This window comes from Aotus nancymaae, unplaced genomic scaffold (assembly GCF_030222135.1).
Source record: "Aotus nancymaae isolate 86718 unplaced genomic scaffold, 86718_ANA_hifiasm-v0.15.2.pri h1tg000077l, whole genome shotgun sequence".
Taxonomy (NCBI): domain Eukaryota; kingdom Metazoa; phylum Chordata; class Mammalia; order Primates; family Aotidae; genus Aotus; species Aotus nancymaae.
Window position 1 is genome coordinate 14,141,224 of NW_026988492.1, and position 22,198 is coordinate 14,163,421.

Genomic DNA, 22,198 nt, shown 5'->3' on the forward strand with positions numbered 1-22,198 from the left:
GCCAACAGGATAAGGAGGTAAGGTAGGATTTTGGCTCCAGCCACAGTAATTTTATTGCTGCTGCTTAAACCTCATTCTCACCTCTGGGCCCTGCCCTTGATCTTCGCTGGAAAATGATTCTACCAGATTTTCAGATGATTTACTCCTTCATTCTTTCAAATGTCACCCTCAGTTGACATCTCTTCAGCTGAGGCCTTGCCCATGCCTCACTTTCATCTCTGCTTCATTATTATTAGTAGTAGAATTGCTGTTATTACGTAGTGTTCATTTGATGCTCATAGTCTGTCTTCCCCATCAAATGTAAGCTCCATGAGGACAGGAACTTTTACCATTTTGTTTTGTTCATAGCTTTTGGCTTAGTGCCTTGTACACACAGTAATTATCCCTCCCATATTTGTTGAATAAACAGATGAATGAAGCCTATCATTATATGAAAAATAATAGAAAATTGATTAAATGTATAAATAGCGATGAGAAAGGGGATTAAGGCAAAATATTTAGAAGAAAATATTTAGGATCTTGAAACCTGTAATAAATATGTCAACGATGAAGTAAAGAGAGGGTAACACAAATTAGAAAAGAAGCAGAAACAAAGTGTTGAAACCTTGAAAAATTATATTTCATCAGAGTGAGCTATTTGGACTGGCTTCCTGAGAGGGACTATGAAGGAATAATCAAAGATAGGCTAGAACGATATTAGAAACCCAGTCACTGGAAATCTTATATTCTACAATAAAAAACCTGGATTGGTTAGGTTCTGCAGTGAAGAGTCCTTCTGGTTTCTGAAAGCAGAGTATTTAGAAATAAAAATGGTGTTTATAACAGAATGTTGTAGTGTCACATGGTGAATCGAAGCAGGGAGTAAAAGCTGGATGCTATTTTTGGAAAACACTTGAAGTGATTCCAATGAGATCTAGTTGTAGAAATTTAAAACTAGAAAAGCCCCTTATGCATTGTTTAGCCTAAAGTTTTCAGTTTACAGATGAGGAAAATAGGTTTCTTAGCGATGCTCAGATATTTAACTAGGTATAGTAACTCGAGAAAATGGGATGGACAGGAAATTGTTAAAAGGGAATAAAAGAGCAATGATTAGAGCCAGCCGAGAGCAACTCTGTGCACTAGCTAGCAAGAGCATCTGATATTTAAAATAAATACTTCTCTCAGAAAAGTAATGTATACTGGAAATAAAATAATGCTGATTTGGAAGAAGAACTGTTCTTAAGGATCCTGGGTCAGGGTCACCCAGAAAATTTACTTTCTGATAAGCAATGGAAGTGTATTATCTAATTTCATGAGGACTATTTCCTGATTCAGAGCTCTCTGGCATAAAACACAAGATACCATGATGTGCAGAGCGAATGCAATGTTTGCTGTTTGTGTTAGGCTAAGATGCATACTCTGCTGATGGGAGATGAGTTCAGAAAGTTCTCATTCATGAACTGTGGCAGGCTAATTACCATGTGTCTTTTTTAACACTGCTTCTTTGAACTATCCTATGAGCAAAAGAAATAATGTAAGAATGATATCCTGGGTGTTCAGCATTTTCTTTGGTAACAGCTGTAAGAATGAATTTAACATTGGCCATCAGTATTATTCCTGGTTTTATGGTCACACATTGTCAAAGTAGTCATTCTAGGTGTCTGTAAATCAAGCATAGTGAAGCTTATTTTTTGGTGTAACTTAAAGAGGTCCTACTATCGTTTTTTAATTATTTAAACATTTTTTTTGAGTTGGAGTTTCGCTCTCATTGCCTATGCTGGAGCACAATGGCAGATCTAGGCTCACTGCAATCTCTGCCTCCTGGGTACAAGTGATTCTTCTGCCTCAGTCTCCATAGCAGCTGGGATTACAGGCAAGTGACACCATGCCCAACTAATTCTTGTATTTTTAGTAGAAATGGGGTTTCACTGTGTTGGTCAGGCTGGTGTTGAACACCTGACCTCAGGTAATCCTCCTCCTCAGCCTCCCAAAGTGCTGGGATTATAGGCATGAACCACTGCACTTGGCCCCAACACTTTTATTGTGTATGAAATTTGGTTATAGATTGGGTGACCCGATATCCAAGTTTGTCTGGGACAGTTCCACTTTATACCTATTGTCCTGCTATTATGATTAACAGCTCCTCAGTCTTTCACTCTCAAAAGTGTTCTAGTTTGGATAATAAATTACATGGTTGTTGGAGTCTACAGAAGATGTTCCCAACTGTTCTGTAGCTCACCAGCAGTCTTGTCGTAACTTCTAATTACAGGACATTCATCTCTCCTAATCCATGTCTCTCACATATAAAAATCTGACCATTAATTATGCAAGTCTTTTCCCAACAAAAATAATAGAAATGGCTCTAATTAATTGAAGGTGGGTGTGATGAGGGGAGATGGAAATGATTAATTGGTACAAAAATAGTTAGAATGAATGAATAAGACATACTATTCAATAACACAACAGAGTGACTATGTCAATAATAACTTAATTGTATATTTAAAATAACTAAGAGAGTGTAATTGGGTTGTTTGGAACACAAATGCTTGAGGGGATGGATACCTCATTCTTCATGATATGATTATTTCACCTTGCATGCCTGTCTTAAAACATCTCACGTACCTCCCACTATGTACCCATACAAATTACAAATAAAAATAAAAATAAAAAATAATTGAAAGCATGTATTTTTTTCTGGCATAAATTGTTTCCAACAGTGAATAAAAGGAAAGCAAATTATCTTTATTGTTAGTGCAATGGGTATGAGAAATCACTAGATGAAACCAGACTTGAGAGAGCAATCTCTAAACATGCATGTGACCAACAGGCCTATTGAAAAATACTTAACATCACTGATCATCAGAGAAATGCAAACAAAACTCAATGAGATACCATGTCACATCAGTCAGAATGGCTGTTACTAAAAAGTCAAAAAATAACAGATGCTGACAGGTTGTGGAGAAAAAGGAAGGCTTATACATCATTAGTGGGAATGAAAATTTAGTCCAGCCACTGTGGAAAGCAGTTTGGAGATTTCTCAAAGAATGTAAAACAGAGCTACCATTTGACCCAGCAATTCCATTACTGGGTATATATCCAAAAGAAAATAAGGCATTCTACCATAAAGATACCTGCATTCATATGTTCATTGCTCCGCTATTCACAATACCAAAGACATGGAATCAACTCGGGTGCCCATTGATGGTGGTTTGGATAAAGAAAATGTGGTACATATGTACCGTGGACTACTATGCAGCCATCAAAAAGAACAATGTCACATCCATTGCATCAACATGGATGCAGCTGGAGGCCATTATCTTAAATAATTTAAAGCAGGAACAGAAAACCAAATACCACATGTTCTCACTCACAAGTGGGAGCTAAGCATCAGGTACATGTGGATATAAAGGTGGCAAACTGGGGACTACTAGATGGAGAAAGGAAGTGGGGCAAGGGCTGAAAAACTATTGAGTGCTATGCTCACTACCTGGTTGACAGAACTGTTCATATCCCAAACCTCAATGTCACACAATATATCCTTGTAATAAACCTGCACATGAACCCCCTGAACCTAAAATGGAAGGAAGGGGAAAGGGAAGGGGAAGGGAAAAGGGAAGGGCTGCCTGTAAGTTGGTTTTTTACACTTCCGGCTTTTCATAGTAGGTGGGTACCCAGAACAACATAGGTCACTTGTTTCTTCTGTCTAGTAATAGAGGGTGTACGTCAAGAAACACTGTAGCTAGGAGAAATAAAGATGCTATGATATATTATCAAATGGCAGTGAGTAAATGACTTCTCTGAAGATGTTAAAGTAAAAGATGAATAGCTGTTTTTCAGCAATCTTTTGAATGGTATGTGTGGGAGTGATAAGGGAAGAATCTTTGACGTTTTCTTACAACATATATAATTACGTGTCATGCGCTTTCAGTGTGAATGAACGTTGAAACCCTCTCTGATGGTAAATGATTGTTTTGTCTTGAGACCTCCTAGACAGAAAATAAAAAACTTTCCTAAGAATTTCTTGTGCTTTAGCACCTCTCTAGTTTTTCCTTTGGTTCATCAGGAATCATTTTCTCTTCCTGTTTTATTTATTTATTCATTTATGTTTATGTGTATATATTAATGGGATACAAGTGCAGTGTTGCTACATGCATAGATTGCATGGTGGTGAAATCAGGGCTTTTAGAGTATCCATCACCTAAATAATGCATATTGTATCCATTTAAGCAATTTCTCATCATCAGCCCCGTTCCCACTCCCTCAACCTTTTGAGTCCCTGGTGCCTACCATGCTGCACTGTGTCCGCACGTACACATGATTTAGCCCCCCTTACATGTGAGAACATGCAGTATTTGGTTTTCTCTGTCTGAGTTGTTTCTGTCACAATAATGGCCTCCCATTCCATCTGTGTTACTGCAGAAGACATGATTTCATTCTCTCTTTATGGCTGAATAGTATTCCATTATGTCTATCTACAGATTTTCTTTATCCAATCATCGGAAAAATATCTCTTTCTCTTTAGGTCAGTTTTATTGTCTTGACTTTACAATGGTAATTCAACTCATTGAAATCCTTTATATGTTGAAACCAATTGTGATTTCTTCCTTAGCCTTCTCTTTTTGAGACTGACCTATAAAATTCCTTTATTTTGTTTTATCATTGGTAAGACAAGGAATCCTTTAGTTAGTCTGTTGGATTCCATCTTCTCTTAAGGAATCACTGCTTAATCTGGATATTAGATTTACTAATTGAAGATGCTTCCCACCTGTTTACTATATGGATGGTGTTTAATGCCTGTAACTAATTCTTGAATGAATGCATGCTGAGGCCCTTGTATCTGTCATAAGATAAAATATGATACGATTATATCTTGCACTTTACATCTTGATACAATTTTGACATCCTTTTCTAATGAGTCTCTAGTGCTGGCCTTGTGGTTAACACATGGTTAAATTGGGTCACACAAAGATTTCCTGTTACTTTTTAACCTTGTAACCAGCAAGCCTTCTTCCTTCTTATATTTAAAGTTTGCTGGTTTAGGGAAGAGCATAATTAATTCTGATGGCATCACTCTGATTAATAAATTATGTTTCAGCATATGTTGTAAGTTTCATAAACTCAGCTTGCATTTATTAATTCTATAGATGACTCAAAGGAGAGACCAGTATTTGTCGGATTAATAAATGGATGAAATAAATATCTAACAATATTTAAAGTATCTCCATGGAGGGGAATTACGAATGGGATTCAGAACCAAATAAAAACGCTTTCTTGAGAGTCCATATCCTTTTGGAGGAAAAGTGGGCAGGTTCTGTAGATTCTCACATCAGAAGGGCGGAAAAGAAGGGAAGGGAAAGGGAAAAGGAATGATAGCTACACTTTTTTTAGTGCTTGTAGTTTACATACATCTTTTAATTCTCTTAATGCTTCCATTACCTATATATTACTATCCTAATTTTACAGGTGAGAAAGCAGAAGGTCCAGAAATTAATTAGTCCTCCCTGACTATAACTGCTGGTAAGCAGTACTTTGTATGAAGCTGATGTTCTCAAACTGTGTCTTGCTGCCATCCATCAATTACAACAGCCCAGAGTTGTCATAAAAGCAGCAGTACTTTACTTTACAATTTGGACAGCAATTTTGAACTATAGACAAAAGTCACTAGGGCCTATAATGGACTGATACAACAAAAACTTCCATAAGCGATGCATTGGACATGGCTAGGGAAGAAAGGACATGAATCAAAATAGAAGTGGAGTATTTTCTCAACATGTAGACATTTCTCAATTTTCTCACACAAATGGAAGCTACCTCTGGGCTAGGAAATTCAAAACACATGTCACACATGAACACGCATACTTATAGCAGCACAATTCACAATTGCAAAGATATGGAGCCAACCGAAGTGCCCATCAACCAAGGAGTGTGTAAAGAAAATGTGGTGTACATACACCACGGAATACTACTCAGCCATAGAAAGGAACATAGTGTCTTTTGGAGGAACCTGGATGGAGCTGGAGGCCATGAAGTATAGTAACTGTGAAGTATAATAACTCAGGAATGGAAAACCAAATACTGTATGTTCTCACTTCCAAGTGGGAGCTAAGCTATGGTGATGCAAAGGCATAAAAATGATATAATGGATTTTGAGGACTTGGGGGAGGAGGAGGATGAGGGATAAAGTCTACACATTGGATACAGTCTACACTGCTTGGGAGATAGATCGAAATCTCAGAAGTTACAACCAAAGAACATACACATGTACCCAAAAACCATCCGTATCCCAGAAACTATTGAAATAAAAATACTTATTAAAACAGAAAAAATGACACTGTGGTACATAAATAGTTTGGTTTAAGTTGGAGTCAGCTTAGGATTTTTTGATGTTATAATGCAGTTTCCTTTCTGATATAACAGCAAGTGTCATTCCCTCAAACAGGATGACTAAGGCAGCTCATGGATAAGTAACACAAAAGAACCTCCCAAACAATTCCATCCATCAGGGTCTTTTTTCTCGATCCAGTATGTGTAGGAGAATACATCAACTTGACTGGTTGGAATAAGCCTTATGTCCAAATTTATGTGTTTTCATCTGTATTTGTTGATTGTGTCTTCCTTGAACTGGGGTGAAAGAAAAATTGTAGATGACTTCCTGCTTCACAGCAAAACGTATGGAGAGGTAAAAATAAAAAAAGAATTTATTGGATAAACAGTTGATGATCATTATGTCAGCAGAAATTGGAAAGAGGCTTTGATGTGAGTAATTTATTCATTCACCCAGTTCAGTGTGTTCTGAGTTTAGGAAAATAGAACAAGACAAAAATTCTTTCAATATATAATCATTGCCTCCAGAAACTTAAAATAACATTAAACAGCAGCTTAAATAAGGCCATAAACAAGTGCTAAAGAGAGAAAAGCATGAAAATACAAGAGAAAGTTGAGCCTAGAAGAAGACATATGTAGGGGAGATGGAATCACTCCAGACACTCGCCACTGAGGGAGGAGACTTGAGCTGTACCTTAATGATCCGCAAAGATCAGAGCTGCATACTGGGGATTCAGTCTAGCCTGCAGGTATGTTTTCTTTAGCGAATTCAATTTTTAAAACAATTTTAATTAGTTTTACATATTTAAAAATGAAGGAAACTGCATGCCAAATTCCAGAGTACAGCTTCTCTTAAAAAATTATAAGATCTGGTCACTCTGGGTCTGCATTTTGTCATGGCCTGGAGCTGTACCACTGGAGTTTGTCACTTTGGTGTAGAAATAACAGAGAAGCAGGTGCAGTGATAAGCGTGAAGGAAATTTGCCAGGGGCCTTCAGACTAATCTGACTAGGACAGAGGGCTGTCAGGGAGAAAACTTTGAAAACATCAGTTGGAACCAAACTGGAGGCATCTGGAAGGTCAAGGCAGGCAATTTGGGTTTATCTGAGAGGTTCTTCCCACCACATCCCCATAGAATATTCTTATTTTGTGACTTGAGCTGAAGTTGCTGAGGTTAAAATGAAATAATGCCAGAGTTTTGCAACTTGTTCAAAACCTAATTAATGAATAGGGACTTTTCTTCCCCCCGTTTTTCTTTTTGCAATTTTTCTACCCAAAGTATTTTTCTTGAACATTTGGGACCCACTCCTACTGCTCATCTGCTAGCAATATATGAAGATAGCCTAGGGTGATTTATTCTAAAATATAGACATAGTTGATTGGGTTTACCCTAACAGTTTTGCTCTCTTGAGATCTTGCTGTTAGAGTTTATATTTTATAGCATATATGACACAGTCTGTTAAGAAATATTGCTTCTAATTTGAGTAATTAATATTTCATAGCTTTCTGTAAACAGCATAGTATTTATCTAAAGGAGAGAGAAGGATATAAGATTTTTGAGTCCCTATCAAGTGCCAGGTGTTGTGCTAAATGCCCTACATGTAATATGTGATTTTATTCTTTCCACAAATGCTTCAGATTAGGGGACGAATTATCCAAGAAGACATGCACTCCACCCAATGCATAGATAGCTACTAAGGGCAGCATCAGGATTTAACCCCAGGTATGTCTGAAGCCAAAGTACTTGCTTTTTTTTTTTTTTTTTTTTAAGTTTTTTTAAAATGACATTCCTGGAGCAATGTGACTTAGTTATTGAACTTGAATACATTTGAGAATCACGACTGTAGGCAATTGGGAGCCCCTGACTATCATTGTTCCTTATTGTGTGTGCATTTTTTTGGTTGTTGTTGAATAACCCAATGTCCTGTATTTTGAAAGTGTGGATTTGGTATTGCAGTGTAGGATTGGTAACAGAGAACAAGTGAGTCGGGTATACTGACACATTGAAGATAAATGGTACCCAAAGACAACACAATGCTTTTGAGCTCTTTCTCCCTATCTGGTGTTGATATTTGTCTGACATGAATAAATACAGAGATGATATTAGGGACACTTTTATATGTTTCATGGACAACAAACATAAAGTTAGTAACTCAGTACAAAATTGCAATAAAAACATTCTCCGTCATCTTTTGACAGCCCCACAGATTGGTGCCCATAGAATGTATATACTTCTGAATATCACTTTGGCTTCACCTCTGAGCCAGCAGACCAATTAGGAGGCAATTAGGTTAGCTGTGTAAGGTAAAAAGCTGGCTTAGGGTGCTAGCACTAATTTTTAAAAGAGAAAAGAAAAAGCATGGGAGTGTGGTAGTCTAAATAATGGCCCCTCAGATATGTTCATATCCTACTCCATGGCTCCTGTGACTATAACCTGATATGGCAAAAGGGACACATGAGAAGCCAAAGATGGCGATGCGATGTCAGAAGCAGAGCTTATAGTGATGCTCTTTGTCAGTGGAAGAAGGGGTCAGGATACAAAGAATACAGATGGCCACTAGATGATGGAAAAAGCAAGAAAGTAAATTGTTCAGAAGCCAGTCCTGCCACACCTTAAATTTAGCCTGGTGAAACTGATGATGGTTTTATTATTTGTTGTTTTGTATGTATATACAAAGTATTCTTAAAAACCAATTCTGAGTGATTGAGAGAATGATATCACCAACAATTTTCTCAGCGGGAAAATTGATAGACCTCTACATAGCTTAAGGTACATGTTATTCATCATCTGTGTTGTACTGAGTAAACTCATTTATAGTAGAGAGTGAATTACTATTCCGAGGAAGTTTGTGTGGATGATAATTATATGTAAGAATTTAAAGTATTTACTATATGCTAGACACTGGGTTATGTGCCTGACCAGCATTTTCTCACAACTTCCTGAAAACCTAAGGAAGTGTTGTTGACAGAGAACCTAACACAGTCATCAGAAGTCAAGGCTTCAGAGCTGTTTACCTGGGTTCAAATCTTTGCTTTATCACATAGTACTCAGACCTCAGACAAATTACCTGATTTTTCTCAATCTCTGTTTCCTCATCTGAAAAAATGGTAGTATCTATCTGCTATGGTTTGGCTGTGTCCCCACCCAAATCTCATCTTGAATTGTAGCTCCCATAGTTCCCATGTGTTGTGGGAGGAACCCAGTGGGAGGTAATTGAATCATGGGGGCAGGTCTTTCTCATGCTGTTCTCGTGATAGTGAATAAGTTTCACGAGATCTGATGGTTTTATAAAGGGGGAGTTTCCCTACACAAGTTCTCTTCTCTTGTCTGCCCCCATGTGAGATGTGCCTTTCACTTTCCACCATGATTGTGAGGCCTTCCCAGCCATGTGGAACTGTGGGTCCATCAAACCTCTTTTTTATAAATAGCCCAGTCTTGGGTATGTCTTTATCAGCAGTGTAAAAACAGACTAATACACCATCTCATAGAGACAGTATAAATAATAAATAACTCATGCAAAACTCTTTTAATAGTACCCAATATGTTATAAAAAATTGACAAATGATTATTTATTATTAATAAAAATAGATTGAGTTATTTCACTTAGGATAATGGCTTTCCTAAGTGTTTCTCCCTTGTAAAGGAATCTAAAAATCTTCAAAGCTGGAAATCAAGGGCTGCTATTTTGGTCTTTTTCTTCTCCTGGGGCAGCTACTTCCTGAGGTTGTAAACAGCATCAGCCTTGGTGGAGATTAGATGTACTAGGATATGAGTTGAGGTTCCTGAATCAATATCACAGTATGGTTCTGAAGGCAAGAAGGTGAGAACTTGTCTCATTCCTGTAGGAAATCCTTGGGTGTTCTTAAAGCTGTCAATCATGAACTAAAGTTTGTAAAAATCATCTAGAGAGATTATAGCATCGGTTCCTTTTGACTCTAAATTAATAATAAATTATAATATAAAAGTTGAAGAACCTGAGACTTAGAGAATTAACTTAATTGAGGCCATACAACTAGTAAATGGTAGGTAGGACAGCATTGTCAACTCAGGCAGACTGGGTGAACACCAGTACATAGAGCTAATTCAATTAAATAATAAATCCAGGGTGAACAAACCACATGAATCAGGATTTTTAAAAAATCCTTTGGACTAAATTACTTTCCTAGTTTGTTGGCATGAAAAATCTTTTTATGCCCTAGTAGGTTGTGTTTGATCAGTTAGACACATTGCATTTTCTTGATTCATTTAGAAGAACAGAATAATGGTGACCCATAATCCGCTGAAAAATGTAAGTAGAACTCACCATTACTGCTAAACAACTTTCATTGTATTCCTCTACTGTAGAGAGAAAAATTGGAAGGATCCTCAAATATCTCTAAGGGGCAGGGAAAAATGAGTTCATACTAGTTTGACCTTTTCTATAACAGCTAATGAAGAAATGTATTCTCTTCCTGGGTCCACAAGGGGGCGTAGTTTCAAGGTCAAGAACTTCCCAATGCCCCCCCTCCCCTCTCTCAATCCCGGAGACTTAAGGGTCTTTGTTTAAATTTTCGCAGGTGTGGGAAAATAATCAAAGTCAATCACTCCAGTGGAAGTTTAAAGGAACTCTTTTCATTGGCCAGGGGGCTTGGAGGAGGTGGGAATTCCTCCCAGGTTAAAAGTCCCCTTCTTCCTCACCTCCTTGGATTCCATAATTGGGTCCCCTTCCACACTTTGTGTGGAAGCTTTCTCTCTTTCATATTTTTCTCTTTCTCTGCCTAAATAAGTCACTTTTCTGCAAAAAACCAAAAACAAACAAAAAAAAAACCAAATCTCTTGAGAGTCTGATATTTTCTTACGAGCGCACTCGCCATGGTCCCCTCTCCCATTTTTGGGTGAGTGAGAGACCAAGAGCCTGGAAAAGCATCCTCTCGGGGAGCTGAGCCCTCCTCTGCACCCCAAAACCTGGAAACACTAATAATAATTAATGTTGGGAAGTGTTTGTTATTTTTATTAAAAACAATATCTGCTCCTGAGTTCCTTCTTCTTTTTCCATGCAGTATGAGGAACTGGCCAAAGTAAGAATTATCAAGCCACATAGTATGTGCAAAAAGAATCTGATTATCTGATAATTAACACTGATATTAAAGACTTAATTTGTGTGCTCTTTTGAGTTATTATGGGAATATTGCTCAAACCAGATATGTTAGAGTAAAACTAGCTTTTTGGTTTAAATTAAAGCATGACTAGATTGCAATCCACAGAGTTTTTATGATTATTTTTCAGTTTGTAAAAAATTTCACTTTTGTGAAGCAGATACCTGTTGAAGAAATCCAGATACCATTTAAAACTCACTTCAAATAGCACAAGTTAAGTCACATTTTTCTTTAACAGATCAAAAGAGCTGTGTGTATTTATCTCCACATCATCCCCAACATACACACAAATATCCATATCAAACCAAATGGTTAACTAGCTGTTGGTGTTGCAGAGACTCGAAAAATAATATAAACCCTATAGGCTGAAATGGAAAACCATAGCTCTGTGGGTACTTATTCCAACTGTTGTCTTCAATCAACCATAATTGGACCTTTTTCTTGTTATGGTAGTTTTCAAGGTAATACAGTATCAGTTCCTTTTCATTCTGAAATCTCTCCAGATGATTTTTACAAAGTTTAGTTCATGATTGACAGCTTTAAGAACACCCAAGTATTTACTACTGGAATGAGGCAAGTTCTCACTTTCTTGCCTTCAGGACCATAATGTGATATTGATTCAGGAACCTCAACTCATATCCTAGAACATCTAATTTCCACCTGGTCTGATGCTCTGTACAACCTCAGGAATTAGCTGCCCCAGGAGAAAGAAAAGACCAAAATAATAGCTGTCGATTTGCAGCTTTGAAGATTTTTAGATTCCTTTATATGGGAGAAACACTTAGGGGAGCCATTATTCTAAGTGAAATAACTCAGAAACAGAAAAATATTACATGTTCTCACTTACAAGAGGATGCTAAACAGTGGGCACCCATGGACATACAGACTGGAGTAATTAACACTGGAGGTTCCAGAAGGTGGGAGGGTGGGAGGGTGCGCCAGGGCTGAACAATCACCTATTGGTTACAATGTTCACTATTGGTTAATAGTTGCAGTACAAGACCAGACTTCACCACGGTGCAATATTTGCATTTAAGAAACCTGTACTGGTAACCTCTAAATATACAAAAATTTGAAAAAATGGAAAGTTAAAAACCAGGGAGTTGTCAGATATCTCCAAGAACTAAAATTGTCCAGTCAGTGGGTAGAGCGGGGAGAGAGGGCAAATGTGCTTCTCCTTGGAGTTTCGTTGTGGTGCTAGTGTTTGGAAGTGAGGGAGGATGCTTATCTGTTTCTGCAGAGCCCATTGTCTCTCACGGGGGAGGGTATTGCATGCACTTTTCATTAAGAGAAGCCGCAGTAAAGAGGTTTTTATTGCTAAGGGAATGCCTCTTAAACGACAAGCACAGAATTTTCAGCTGCTGATTAGTGAGAGCAATGATAAGTTGAAGATTTTAATGTCTCTTATTTACTACTGCAGTAATGGAACCAGAGCTGTGGAAAATATCTCTAATAACCTCTCTCTTTTCCTTGAACTCTCCCTGAAAAAAAAAGCTCCAAAAGAACTTTGCCAACAAGTGTAAAACGCATGAATATTTTGGATGAAGGGAAACAAATTACTAATGTGACTTAGCTGTGAAGGAGAATAGTTGCTGATGAAGTCAGTAATGTGACAATCTAGCATGCTTTACCTCCAATCATATTTCTATTTATTTTCCTTAATGCATTTGCCTGTTCCTTTCACCTTTTTGTACAGACATGTGTTGCTTAATGACAGGAAATGTGCAATCAGGCAATTTCATCGTTGTGCGAACAACATCATACAGTGTACTTACGCAAACCTAGGTGGTACAGCCTTCTACGTACCTACGCTACATGGTATAGCCTGTTGCTTCTAGGCTACAAACCTGCACAGCAGGTTACCGTACTGAATATCGTATGCAGTTGTGACACAATGGTGTTTGTATGTCTAAACATAGAAAAAGTACAGTACAAATATGGTATAAAGGATTTTAAAAAGGTATTTCAATTAAGGTATCCCTATAAGTGTCCTATACAGGGGTACTTATGAATGGAGCTTGCAGGACTGGAAGTTGTTCTGGGTGAGACAGTGAGTGGCGAATGAATGGGAAGGCTAGGACATTACCGTAAACTACTGTAGACTTCATACGCACTACACTTAGGCTACAATAAATGTATTCAAAAATATTCTTTCTTAAATAATACATTAACCTTAGCTTACTATAACTTTCTAACTTTATAAACACTTTAATTTTTTAAACTTTTGATCCTTTTGTGATAGCACTTAGCTTAAAACGCAAACCCATTATACAGCTGTTCAAGATATTTTCTTTACGTTTTGATTCTGTGAGCTTTTTGCTACTTTTAAAATATTTTTTGAACATGTTAAAAATTAAGACGCAAACGCACAGCATGGAGCTGCCATCTATTATAACAGTGCTTTCTTCTTCTGGAAGATCTCCTGAGACACCTGCCTAAAGCTCTTTTTGCGAACTGTCACTCTTACCAGAAATGTGTCCATGGTGATTTGCTCGACTTGTTTCTTTTTTTTCTATCATCCATTTGCCTGTAAGCAGATAATGCGCTATGGATGTTCTTCTTTATTAATGGAAACATTTTGATGTTTCGGTCCATGTTTTCAAACTTTTTAAGGAATTGGCTGAGGTCTGCAAAAGCTTCTGCTAAATTCTCCACTGTGGATTTTCTTGAGGGATCCTCTTTACCTTCTCATGTGGTTTTCTTTTCTCTGGCCTCTCTTTTCAGCTGTGTATTCCTGTTCCAGTTCCAACAACTCCTCATTAGTCAACTCATCAGGAACCACATTCATTTGTGAGCTCCTCAATGTCATCCTCATCCACAGCTAGCTTAAAATTCCTTGCCATCTCAACCACACAGCCTTAATGATTTTTGCAACCTCTTCGTCCTTGGCAAAGTACTTCGAAGTCATGGACAAACCTCTTAACTATCTCCTTCCAAATGTCATTTACACACTCCTTGATGATGACATGCCAAACTCAAGCAAGTTCTTGAGCCAATTATATACGTCACAATCCTTCCAAAACTGCATCAGTGTCTTCTGAGTATCTTCTTCAGTTGCAGCAATAGCCTGGGCAAAGGTTCTTCTTAGGTCGTAGGCCATGACAGCTGTCATAATCTTTTGTTGCATTAATTGGATTGAAGAGGTGGTGCTTCTAATGGAGAAACAACACTTTTATATTGGGATGAAGATCACCAATAAAGGCGAATGTGTGAGAGTATTATCAACAATAAGCAAAATCTTGAAAGCTCCCAATTTCGCTTCTCCATTTCTCTGGCATAGCCATTTGAGAGAGCATCTTAGGAGAGGAACTGGGTCATTCATAACTTCTTATTGTTCTTGTAGTCCACTGGCCATGGGTGCTTATTTACATGCTTGAAGACTTGGGGTTCTCACTGTGCCACATCATAAAATAATTCAATTTATAGCCTGCTACATGGCTCCCAACTGAGATTGTTATCCTGTCCTTAGGAGCCTTGAAACCTGGTATTGACTTGCCCATTTTATAGACAAAAATATTTTCAGGAAGCCTTTTCCAGAATGGGGAAATTTTATCCCTACCAAAGACTTGCTTCTGCAAGTAATTTTCCTCCACAATTAGCTTGTTTAAAGTTTCCAAAAATTCTTCGGCTGCCTTCACATTATCTCTTCCAAACTCACCACTCACTTTTACATTATGTAATAATAATAATTCTTGAAAGAGTTAAATCACCCAGAGCTTGCAGCAAGTTCAACATCATAATGGGGCTCAATCTTTTCTTTGAACATCACAGGCAAACTTTTTGCTTTGACCATGGTTGTTACAGTGCTGTGAGAAAAACACTTCTGTGCCTGGCCTTCAGTCCAGGTCATTAGAAGTATCTCCATGTCTGATAGAGGCCCTTCTTGAAATTTTGTCAGTCTCCTTGCCTTCAGTGAAGCAGATCCTTTGACAGCTTCCATCATTTTGTTCTTGTTCTTCAAGATTGTAGTTGTGGTGGAATGGGACATGTCTGACTGGTAAGCAGTAACCACCACTGATTTTCCCCCTTTGTCATCCTTACTTCACTTTTAATTGAATTTCCACATCAATCACTTGATGTCGTCTTTTGCTGGCAGCATTAGCAGTGGATTTTGTGTGTTTAAGGTCCATGTTGAACAAAACAACATGAGTTTAAATTACGCAGAAAATGATGCTATCGAGAAGCGAGGTAAACACAAGATGTATGAGGCAGCATACCGTTTCACAGTAAACTTACTTTTTATAATTTGAAGGAATACATTATAAAATCACAATAAAAAGTGTAGGATAACAAATACATAAACCGGTAATATAATCACTTACTATCATTATCAAGTGTCCTTAATTGTGTATGCTATACTTTTTTATGACTGGCAGCACAGGTTTGTTCATGCAGCATTACTATACTCACATGAGTAATGTGTTGCTTTATGATGTTATGACAGCTACAGCATCACTAGGTGTCTTAGTTTGTTTTGTGTGTTGCTATAATGGAATCCTTGAGGCTGGGTGATTTATAAAGAAAAGGTTTATTTGGCTTACAGTTCTGTAGGCTGGGAAGTTCAAGGACATGGCTCTGGCTTCTGGTGAGGGCTTTTGTGGTGCATCTAAACATGGCAGAGGTCAACTGAGAAGCAGACATGAGCAAAGAGGGACCCTTTGCTTATAACAACTCTTCAGGAACAAATATAGTCCCATGAAAACTAACCTAGTCTTGCCAAAGCGATAACTCATTCACTACCGCAAGACCAGTACCAAGCCATTCATTAGAGATGTTCCCCCGTGACCAAACACCTCCCACTAGGCCCCACCTCCGAACACCACCATACTCAGGATCAAATTTCAACACGAGTTTTGGTGGAGATAAACCATAACCAAGCCATTCACTAAATGACAGGAATTTTTCAGCTCCATTATAATCTTATGGGAACACAGTCATATATGTGGTCCATAATTAACCAAAACATCATTATGGCACATGACTGTATCTATTTGTATTGTAGGCAAATTCTCCATAGTGTTTACAAAGCTTTTGTTCTGTTTACATAGCAGATGGCCTCAGAAGGTAGAGACAGTGTCTTCCTCTGTGTCAGAAGGCTTATTTACCTCATGACTAGTATAATGAAGACTATGCCTCTCTGTAGGGCAACGCTTGGGCAGGTTTGCTTGCAGACCACTTTGTAAGATTCAAGGGTTCTTACACTTAGAATTTCTCAGCTGTGACACAACCCCCTGAATACACAGCAGGCATGTGGACCTGCCTCTTCATTACGTCTATGGAACATGAGGGATGAGAGGAGGCAAATGTGGACGTGAAGCTCATGCTGTCTGCTGTGCTGAGAATGAAAACACCGTTCCTCTCTGACCTTGGAGTCTCATGTTTCCTAACATCTATGAAACAGTGGAAGGCTAACTTCTTAGCTTGAAAAGAGAATACAATTTCAGAACCTTTTCTATTTTATTCTCTTTATTCTTATTATACATTATTCATCCTACCCTGATTTTGGGATGAAGGTTGGTATGTTGACTACCCTTTGCTAAAGAACTCAAGGCACTCTTGGGTCCCCTAAAATGAAGGGTGACAACTAGAGGGTAGTGATGGTACAAGTGGAAAACTTCAAATATGATTGTGTTAGGAATAAGTAGAACCAGCGGGAAACTTCTCAACAAGCCAGAGCAGTGGTAAAACCCACCCTTCCTGTAACAAAATATATTGTGATTGTCGCTTATAAATGGATCATTTCAATGCTGTAAAACACTATAAAGAATGTACTTTAAGTTTAAAAATCTGTTAATAGGAACAAAAAGAACTCTGAGTTCTTTTAATTTTGTCGTAACAATTTCTTTTTAGATTTATGTCCAAAAGAGTAAATTCATCCAATATGAAACCCTACTGCTTTGCCGGGGGGATCACATTTGATATTAAATGACCAGAGGATAGTAGAGTTATAGGAAGGTATTTATTTTTAATTTTTTAATCTTTTGTAGACACAAGTTCTTACTCAGTCACTTAGGCTGTAGTACAGTGGTGCAGTCATGGCTTGCTGAAGCCTTAAACTCCTGGGCTCAAGCAGTCCTCCAGCCTCAGCTTCCCAAGTAGTTGAGACTACAGGTGCATGCCACAACATCTAATATTTTGATGTTTTATGGAAATGAGGTCTTGCTATGTTGCCTAGGCTTATCTGAAACTCCTGACCTCAAGTAATTCTCCGACCTTGGCCTCCCAAAGTGCTGAGATTATAGGGCATGCAATATTTAAAAGTGATATTTACTCAACTCCCAAATGAGTTGGTGAGCAAGGTGGCCATTTATGTTACTTTCTTATAAGGGCTCAATACATTTCCATCTATTACATGCTTGTTCTTTTTGTAAAACTATCTTTACTAAAGACTGAATACATAGAAACACATATTTCTAAAACATGTGAAGTGTCTAAATATTAAGAGTAATGTATACACTCTGTGAGTTCCTCATTTAGCTTGAGAGATAGGACAATAGGAATTGCCTAGGAGTCCCACATCCCCCCCTTCAGCTCTATACTCTTCCCTCCAGTACCTCTCTCAGACCTAACACTGACCTGAACTTTGTATCTACCATTCCCTTCATTTCTTTATAGTTTTCAGGTACATGCATCTATCAATCCATAGATGGTTTGAGTTTTTAAAAACGGGAATGAACATCTGTTGTAAATTAACCATCATTTTAACTTCACTATCAAAAAGCAAAGCTGATGAATTTTACAAGCATGTTATAGATGCATCATGAAAAATTTATTAATCTGCATCTAAAATGAAAACTGATTAAAGAAGCTAACATAAAACTATTGAGAATTAAAACTAAAAGAGTATTACAATTAAAGAGAAAAAGAAGTTTAAAGGAAAAAATTAAATAGACATTTGCCTAATGTGGAATTTATAACAAAAATGTGACAAGCTGAATAATTTATTTTTCTTACATGGTACTGGAGTCATATGAAAACTTTTGAAAAGAAAGAGTCCAACTAGGAAGCAATTATAAAGATTTTTTTGCATAAGTGTTCTTAGTTATTAAGGCAGCTAAATGAAGCACAAATAATGAAATAAAACATTAGCATTTAATGTTCTAATGAAAGTGTGATCTGTTGTAAATGAGGAGCAAGAAAACCATTAAAATTATTTTAATAAGAAAGCATGTTTCTTAGAAATGAAATTTAAAAAGCAGTTCTCTTTGAAAATAAATTACTTGCACAAAATTTAAGCCACTCTGTCCCTGGTCTGCAAAACTCTCTAAGTGACCAGAACTACTGTTTTTAAGTTGATATTTAATTCTCAACCAGAGAATTGGCCATTAACATGGAAATAAAATGCTGTACATTTTTCTAAAAGTGGGCATATTTATTTATATCATATTCATTTCCCTTTGATAATGTCTCTTTTTGATAACATGACATTTTAAGCATTCAAATGTATTAATTTGAATGCAATTGCAAGTTTGATTATGCAGCTGGTAAATGCTAGGTGTTTATGCCAAGAATGAGGGCGTAGTGTAATCATTTTATGATGCTCTTGTCAAGTATTTGTTCATATAAACAACTGATCAGAAGGCATAGACATGTATGTGGAATAGCTACACAAGGAAGTTCCTCAGGAATCAACTTATTTTACAGTTTACATCAACTGCTGTTAATTGTTTAACCTACTTCATATTGATACCCTCATTCAATGATTGATTCATAGGGTAAAACAGACATGATTTCCATCACTGGTTTAGCATTTGCCGATTAGTTATTTTATTTTTATTAATTTATTTTTGAGGCAAAGTCTCACTCACTCTGTCACTCAGGCTGGAGTGCAGTGGTGCAGTCTCAGCTCACTGCAACCCCTGTCTCCTGGGTTCAAGTAGTTCTTCTGCCTCAGCCTCCTGAGTGGCTGGGATTACAGGTGTGCACCACCACGCCCGGCTAACTTTTCTATTTTTGGTGGACAAGGGGTTTTGCCATTTTGGCCGGGCTGATCTTGAACTCCTGACCTCAAGTGATCCGCCCTCCTTAGCCTCCCAAAGTGGTAGGATTATAGGCGTGGGCCACCATACCTGGCCATTATTTTAAAACCAAAAAGTGCTCTTAAAATGTATTAGGTTATTTTCTAGATCTAGTTAGAATAGGTTTATGTGTCCAAGACTGAGAGGTACAAAAAGTTGTGGAAGGAAATTCTCAGCTCCAGTGATAACCTGTCCTTGGGGCTTTGCTTATTTCTCTCAAGGAGAACTAGCCTTGAAGCCAGGGATCCTTGTCCAGCTTTCTCCCATTTCCCATTGTTGTCTCCACTGACTCCCCAGGCCATTGGTTTTTCTTTATTCTAATCCATTCTCCTTTTTATTTCTATAGTCACAAAACCCGAAGGGAATCAAATAATGACACTTGTTTGTTTAACGTGTTTTACCAGCCTGATCTCCAGCTGGCCACAGTGCCATGGAACCTTGCACCTTACGTGCACAGCTCACCTCCTCCAACTGTGTTCTGTACTTTATGGCTCCAAGCCTTGCATGCGCCCTCTGTAGTGGGTTGAATTGTGACCCCCAAAACCTATTTCCACTAGGAGCCTCAGAATGTGGCCTTATTTGGCATTAGAGTCTTCAGATGTATTAAAGCTAAGGATCATGGCCAGGCCTGGCAGCTCACACCTGTAATCCCAGCACTTTGGGAGGCTGAGGTGAGCAGATGGATCACTTGAGGCCAGGAGTTTGAGACCAGCCTGACCAACTTGGTGAAACCTCATCTCTACTAAAAATACAAAAATTGGCCAGGCATGGTGGCATGTGCCTACAGTCTCAGCTCTTCTGGGGCTTGAGGCAGGAGAATTGCTTGAACCCGGGAGGTGGAGGTTGCACTGAGCTGAGATCACACCACTGTACTCCAGCCTGGGTGACACAGTGAGACACCATCTCAAAAAAAAAAAAAAACCTAAGGATCTCAAGTTTTACCCTGGATTAGGATAGGTTCTAAATGCAATGACAGGTATTCTGTAAGAAAGAAAACAGAGATGCACAGAAGGAGAAGGCCACATGAAGACAGAGGCAGAGACTAGAGTGATGCACCTACAACCCAAAGAACACCAGGGATTGCCAAGAGCCATCAGAAGCTGGGAGAGAGGCACTGAACAGGATCTCACTCAGCCTTCAGAAGGAACCACCCCTGCTAACAACTTGCTCTTAGACTTCTGGCCTCCAGACCGTGAAAGAATAAATTACCAAGGTAATGTATTATGGCAGCTCTAAACAGCAAATACATCATTCCTCTGCTTGGGATGCCTGCACTTTTTTCCAGCAGGCAAATGCCTTTCCCAAGACTCAACTCAAATATCTTATTTACCAAGCAGAGGAGACAGGTAGAGGTCAAAAGCCTGGACTACCAGGACTCATCTCCCACTTCTGCCCCTTAACCCATCTATGCCCAGTGTTCCATTATTGGAATGCTAAGCTTGCGGGAGTTAATTATATCCTACTGCTCAAGGTCATCGCCAAGGTATTTTTCATAAAAAGCTTTTACAACCTCCAGTATAAATGGGTTAATGAGTTTTTAAAAACTTTGGTCAGGTGATTCGACCTCTCCAGCTTTCAGCTTTCTATGTACAAACATGGGGATAATTGTAGAAGTTTTGATAAACATGCTGGAAGATATAAAACACTTGAAATAATTGTCATCATATACAAAATCTTCAAAAATTGTGAACTATTATTTTTGTATGCAAATATCCCTACTTCAGGAAAATATTTGCCACCCACTCTTTAATGGGAATAATAACATAACCATAAGATACTTAATGAGCTAATGCACATGACAGGCTTCAAGGAGGGTCTGGTCATGAAAGGTGGGGAGAAAATGTTCACTACTGTGATTATGTGCAGCATTCTCTGGATTCTTCCAGATGAAATCATTCTTTCCTCCAGACTTCTTGTAACCGATCTGTGTGTGTGTGTGTGTGTGTGTATATATATATATATATATATATATATATCCCCACTGGAATATGGGGGTATTAGTCTGTTCTCATGCTGCTAATAAAGATATACCGGAGACTGGATAATTTATAAAGGAAAGAAGTTTAATGGACTCACAGTTCCTCATGGCTGGGGACGCCTCACCATCATGGCAGAAGGTGAATGAGAAGCAAAGTCATGTCTTACATGATGGCAGGCAAGAGAGCCTGTGTAGAGGAACTCCCCTTTATAAAACCACCATATCTCATGAGACTTATTCACTATCATGAGAACAGCCATAGAGACACGCCCCCATGATTCAGTTACCTCCCACCAGGTCCCTCCCATGACACATGGGAATTGCGGGAGCTAAAATTCAAGATGAGATTTGGATGCAGACACAGCCAAAGCATATAAGGGTGTATGAGATTTCTACTGACAGGATCTTGCACACAGCATGAAGCTTACTAGGCAGGCAATCAATGTCGAACTGATGAGTGCACTAATGAGCATGCACATGAATCAGCTGGCACTGCTGTTTCCTGGCAGTTTGAACCTGCTTCTATTAATACTCCGTCCATTTATTTGGATATGCAATGAGTTGCTTACTTGACTCTCTCTCCTACGATCCTGGAAGATGGAGACTCTTGAATTTTCCTAAGATCTCAGCATCCTGCTCGGCATATTGCAAGCCCTCAGTGAGCACTTCTTGCTGATGATGTCTCTGTGACCAGCAGAGACCTGCTTGGCTGTGGTCACTTCTCACACTTGGATTCAATCCTTCTCTCACAGCTTTGCTTCCT

General features: G+C 38.3%; 2 long non-coding RNA genes across 2 annotated transcripts in view; one reads left to right on the forward strand and one right to left on the reverse strand.

The window, feature by feature from the left end:
• Window positions 1-22,198, forward strand: part of LOC105715697 (uncharacterized) — a 224,262-nt gene that overhangs the window by 131,857 nt on the left and 70,207 nt on the right. The gene's annotated exons all lie outside the window — the stretch shown is intronic.
• Window positions 1-22,198, reverse strand: part of LOC105715695 (uncharacterized) — a 237,754-nt gene that overhangs the window by 38,952 nt on the left and 176,604 nt on the right. The gene's annotated exons all lie outside the window — the stretch shown is intronic.